The following is a 6000-nucleotide window of genomic DNA, read 5'->3' as shown; positions in this document are numbered from 1 at the left end:
TGAAGGTTGCGTTTCTTCGAAACTGAGTTTACTAGAGGTTGAAGCAACCTGCACCCATGGGAAAGCAAGAGCGTTCGCAAAGCTCGAGTGAGGAAAAAGAATCCTCTGAAATCTTGATGGTGAAGAGTGCACATACTTGTACAGTGCTTGTCGATATTACTTATCTTCTTTTCTCAATCATTGATTGGCTGTGTTTTCCTTTCCCCAATCGTTCACTGGTTATGTTTTCCGTTCCCCAATAATTTATTGGGTGGGTGTTTGTGAATTTACCTAAGTGGTTATTGTCCCCACCGAGGGTGGAGACATAAGGTTCAAAACCAGGTGTCTCGGTCGGAATAAAGGGCAGGTTTCTTCAGGTAACACTACGAGTCAGTCGAATGAAACAACTTTTCTCCTTGCTTGCTTCTTTCTTTGTTTATTAATAAAAAGTTAACCTTTCCAGAAGTGTCCTTGAGCAACGTGATTGAGCAATATCGAATCTGCAAGATGACAAGCCTCCTTTAACCATAATCATAAACTCTCTTTCCCTCTATACGATCGAGAGGGAAAACCAACTGCCACGGTCAAGACAGGATTTGCTACGTCTTTCTGCTCGAGACATCCGACGGAGAGCGGAAAGATTTCTTTGTACATCGGTTGTGGCGGTTCCTTTTGTTGTTTTTGTGTTTTGTTACGCCTATAAAGCTTCATTTCAGTGAATAAAAGTTCAGTTGATTGTCTGCGCTTGTGTTGTGTCTCCTCGTTCGCTGTTGTCCTCGGTTTTTTGCGCAGCCAAGTATGAATCCACACCAACTAGCCCAACTTTCTGTTCTTATTGACGCAGGAAAGCTTCGGAGAATGCTGGCCGAGATCAACCGGAAGCAGGAGGCTCAAGTCAGCGAGCAGCTGAAGAAGATAGGTGACCTGTGAGTCGTGGAGGTGCTAAGTCAGTGAGCTACGGAAGGAACTAGGTGTCCAAGTTCAGGAGGTTAAAGGCGAGAACCAAGCAACCAGCAAGTCAAAAGAGGCAGAAGTTAGCAAGCTGCTGAAGGAACCAGCCTGTTGCATCGAGAAAGTTCAAGTTAAAGAACTGCTGGAAGAACAAGGCGGCATCATCGGGGAGGTTCAAATGAGAGAGCTGCTGGGAGCCAGGGCTTAATTCACCCACATCGAGGAGCCTGTCGTTGTCACTCAGGACGGCGAGATCGCCATGGCGGAGGAGAGCAACCAGTGAGGTACGAGACCTGTCTGCTTTCTAAAATTCACCATGTCAGGGTAACAGTTACATGCTAGAAACAATAGCATGGAAAACGGAGATGACTGCCGCACGATGATCAGGAGGAAAGATTCGACGTGTAAAGATACAGCAGAAGGAGGCAGAAAAGCTGCTTAAAATCGAGAATTTGAAATTCCTAATTCAGCTGGAAAAGATAAAGCTTACACAGATGCAACTGAAATTAAACCAGGAAACAAAAGCTGTTGGCAAGATCCTGTTTGCGGCCGTTCAATGTTCTGACTGCATGAGATTTGGTCATTTGATGATTCAATGTCCGAACACAAAGCAAGCACAAGATGTTCCCATGATTGTCATTTTAAACATGGCAGGGCCAACAAGCTTGGCCATTCTTTGGCCAAAGACCACTAAGCATGCATCTTGCTACTCCTGCAGCCAAGTCCAGTTTATTCTAAGGGCACACGTTTGCCAAAGTAAACAATTTCTTCTTTAATGCATCTGCATGCCCCTTGACTTAATGCCATCTATGCTGTATGAAAATATCACTTGACAGAGTCGCCTTTGCCTTGTCTCTGAACTGCTTGATGTCGAAATGAAGACGGTGCATTAAGTTTTCATACATTCCTAGCCTGCTATCGAGTAGCAACCACATATGTAAGTGATCGCAAATATTGGGCTGTTTCCCCAGATTGTGCCAGCCACCCAGAGATGTTGCACAAATGCGGGTTTGATCCTGTGCCAGACTTCCTTCTGCCTGACAAGAAAGTGAGGTCCAAGACTAGACCTGATTGTTCCAGACTGGTCCAAGAAACAACTAGAAAGAAACCCCTTCACACAGAGCAAGCTTGCCTCATGGTTGCATCTCTTTCTCATCCTTTGAAAACAAAGAAACTAACATTTACCAGGCATGGCTGGTGTGGCATAGACACCGCACCGCCAGACAGTGGCCACCGAGAAGTGGTAGTGGTGGTGCTTGCGGCTCCGGTAAATAACCATCGATCAGCCCTTGTGAGTGTGGCGTACTGCATCACAAGGATGACCACATGTAGGAGCTAGTGGCATTAGATAATGAGCCCCTTTACAACAGCCATTATTTTCGGGCTTTTACTGGAACTTTACTCTTGACAATGACTACAGAGCACACAGCCAGTAGTACAGTGGCTTCTTAACGTTCCAAAGAAGCACATGAGAGGAAATCGCTAACGGTGATTGCTCAATAATAATAATAATAATAATAATAATAATAATAATAATAATAATAATAATAATAATAATAATAATAATAATAATAATAATAATAATAATAATAATAATAATAATAATAATAATAAGTTTTGGGGAAAGGAAATGGCGCAGTATCTGTCTTATACATGGTTGGACACCTGAACCGCGCCGTAAGGGAAGGGATAAAGGAGGGAGTGAAAGAAGAAATGAAGAAGAGGTGCCGTAGTAGAGGCCTCTGGAATAATTTCGACCACCTGGGGATCTTTAACGTGCACTGACATGGCACAGCACACGGGTGCCTTAGCGTTTTTCCTCCATAAAAACGCAGCCGCTGCGGTCGGGTTCGAACCCGGGAACTCCGGATGAGTAGTCGAGCGCCCTAACCACTATTGCTCAAGGCTTCAGGAGGCAGATTCAGTACAAACCACAGCCGAGGCGCCGCGGAAATGAAACTACTGTTGCACAGACACCATGCATAGTGCTTCATGCTGGTGGTTGTTGCGGTAAGGGTAAAACATTCTAGTGGCAGCCATTCTCACCTCCACTCTTTTCTTCATCAGAAGAAGGCACACTGCAGCAGCTGACACTTCTCAATTTAGTGAGCTCATTGCTGAAGAACTGCGAAGCCAGCACATAATCATTTCAATAATGACTGCAAGGCGCCTGACCGGCTTTTTTGTAAAAGACCTCACCATTTGCAAAAGAGTTAATTCAAAACTTCCAAGGTTAATAGTGCCGCACAATTTGTCTTCATTGACTGCTATTTACAAAGTACCATCCAACTCTAAGCATTCCTTAGGTTGGCAAACATTAAAAACGAAGAATGCACACAAGGTTAGAACTTCTCATGAAATCTACATTAATTTTTCCAGTATTAACAAACTGTACCCTCTCTGCTAAAATTAACCAGGAAGCTGTGGCCATGGAAGCAGCTGGCTAGCAGCGGATACTCCCTGCTGCGGTCGTCAGCCCTCGGCATCTGCGAGGTTAATCTGCGTGACGTGAACTTGTGCTGCCACTATTCTGCTCTCAATAAAACTAGCCTCCTGATAAAATGAGAGGTGGTAAAGACAGCTTGCTTACTTTCGGCAAAGAAGGTACATCCTAACACTTCGCTTTGCCTCTGAGAAGAGTGGTTGTGCATTGAAGAATAATGCAAATCTGGGCAAGTTCCTTCTGCTTCGAGAACATAGCACAGAAGAAAGAGGGTAACACAAATTAAGGTAGAATGGGCGCTAACTTTTAGCAGAACGTTTACCCATAAGAGAAAGAAATATATTTAAACCCCGATTTATCGAAGTGGGTAAAACTGGCAGTTTACATCGTAGTACTGAAATTTCGCTACATCGAAATTAGTCACTTAGCATGCTAAGAATCTGCCAAAAACGCGCTGAGGATAGCTCACGGGAAAACAACTATTTGCGATTAAAATGGTCCTTTATTTCTGCCCTTTCTTCACCAGGAACAACAGCGTTATGCGCGTCTTGCTTATGTTGCGAGTTCCCAAGCCGTCTCAGCACGTCTATCTCGCCTACCATCGTAGCATGGACAAAGAGGGCGACGCACCCGTCTTGTGTTTTGGTTCTAAGCCAATAGCCTTTAGTGGCGCATACTGCGGTGACCGTCCGTCCATTACATCGCCACCTAGGCCACGTGACTTATTTGCTGTTACCGTTCGTTCGTTACATCGCCGCCTAGGTCACGTGAGAGAGCGCCAGCTGCTCATCTCCTCTTTCGTGAAATGAATTCAAGCACGGCAAATTCAAACCAGCGCGATGAGTCGCAAACAGCTTTCGCCTTCCCGCACTTAAGCTATATCTAAGTGCCTCCAACGAATTTTGCTCTTATCACCATTTTGTAAGTGCTCCGACCACACCACGGACACAGTGACGTCTTCAGTCGCTGCCGGTGACGGGAACGTTGCGGCAGGCCAAGTCGACTACCCCCACCGCTCCTTACTCTCCTTTTTCTCCATGTCGCCAAGAGCGAGAAGACTGTCCTTGAATCACCAACAATTGAAATAAAATCAGGCTGATCCTGCTCCTTATGTTTTCCTCCGTAACCGCGTGTGTGTGTCTTCTTGCACATACGCACATCGTGTGAGTGAGCAGCGAGGTTGGCAGGTGTGAAGCACACAACTGGCTTTACAGCTGACGGGTGTGCCAAGCACTAACCGTTCCAGTCCTTTTTCCCAAGCTTTGGGCAGCTGTAAACGCGATAAACGCAGTGCGCTCCCATTGAGCACCGGCAGCGTTTTGTTGCATTCGGTGCCAGTTTTGGGCTGAAACATCGTAACAAGTGTTAAAAAATACAAAGGCAACGAAAAGATACTGATGGGGCACATGCTAGACATCAACGTGATGATAGAGTTGATGTCCAGCATGTCTCATTTTTATTTTTTTCTTGTCCCTTGCATTTTCTAGCGCTATTTACCATGTTTCAGCCAGTGAATCAATAGCGCCAATTAGCCAGTCTTTCTTCTTTATTCAATTTTGGGTGAGACAGTGACGGCCACAGGCTGATCTGTCAGACTGCCGAGGTTGCGGAGAAGCTCGGCCAGCCTTGCTCCGGCTACCCCAGATGCCGTGGCCAGCAGTGCGTCTGCCTATGCACTCTGTATGGGAAATCCGGGCATGCAGGTCTCATATATTGCGTACACGCTCTGATGATTCGCGCTTCACCACAGGCTCCGCTCAACCACGAGCGCCTGCGATAATTTTTCGGCAAGTTCGTTTTCAGCCAGCAATGAAATTTCGTCACATTGAACGTGCAGTACAATCTACATCGTTATACTGATTCTGAATATACATGACGTTCTATGAATGCGAAGTTAAGAAAACGAGAATATTTCGTTATATCGAGATTTAACAGTATATACAGGCTACAATGATGATATCATATGTGGCTATGCTCATAAAATGCTCACCTAGGGCACAATCCCATGCTTCTGCAGCGCGATGGACAGCTCACTAATGCACGCGGTGTAAGCCTCATAAATATGAAAGACTTCCACTAGTTCCCTTAAAGCGCTTACTGTGCCGGGAACACAAATGTAAACAGATCATCATCATCATTATTTATTATACCCTTAACTCGGGTGTGGTATTAGATAAAGAGGGGGAGGTTACGAATGAAAAGAACACAAAAATTGATGACCAAAATAGAAGCACAAAACTCAAAAGGCTCAAGTACAAAATCACACTTCGAATGATACAGGCGCTGCAATCAAAACGAAGAGGAAGCAACAATTTATGACTTCAGATGACACATCAGGCATTGTTTAAATCTAACAGGAACACGTTCGATTACAACATGTTCAGGAAACTCTTTCCATGTCCCAATTTCTCCTGGTAAAAAAATATTTGTTAAATGCGTGTGTAGATCCATGTAAGCGCCGGATGCTGATTAAGTTGAACAGACGAGATGATGTACGTGTGCACTGGTGGCACTAGTAAAGAATCACAGAAATTGGGGCAGTTGTGGTAAAGTTTATGAAACAGACAGAGGCAGGAAATTTGCATCTAAGGGCTAGTGGGCTGATACCGAGAGATGACTTAAATTAA

Source organism: Amblyomma americanum, chromosome 1 (genome assembly GCF_052857255.1).
Source record: "Amblyomma americanum isolate KBUSLIRL-KWMA chromosome 1, ASM5285725v1, whole genome shotgun sequence".
NCBI classification, from domain to species: domain Eukaryota; kingdom Metazoa; phylum Arthropoda; class Arachnida; order Ixodida; family Ixodidae; genus Amblyomma; species Amblyomma americanum.
Note: the sequence above shows the minus strand (reverse complement) of the source record.